Raw genomic sequence first — 298 nt, 5'->3', positions numbered from 1 at the left:
ACCTGTCACAAAGAGGTTATTTTAGATCATCATTGGCCCCCGAGGAGTCAAACAGCCTAAAACTGTCTTGAGTCGGCAATCCGGGACACATCTTGAGCCTCTTTTTTTCAAGGTGACACTGTATGAGATGTTCTGATGTAAACTAAAGGCACATTTCACCCCAAAATTTACCTTCGGAATATTGTTGTACTTCTTTTGAGCAGGTTATGTCTACAGATTACATTATTGTCAGGTCAAATTATAACATTTTATTCCTCCACGCTGGTGATAACTGCGGCCTAAGGCGCTATGTCAGGAA

This window comes from Monopterus albus, unplaced genomic scaffold (genome assembly GCF_001952655.1).
Source record: "Monopterus albus unplaced genomic scaffold, M_albus_1.0 scaffold35.1, whole genome shotgun sequence".
NCBI lineage: Eukaryota > Metazoa > Chordata > Actinopteri > Synbranchiformes > Synbranchidae > Monopterus > Monopterus albus.
The sequence above is the reverse complement of the archived record's forward strand: the minus strand, read 5'-3'. Positions refer to the sequence as shown.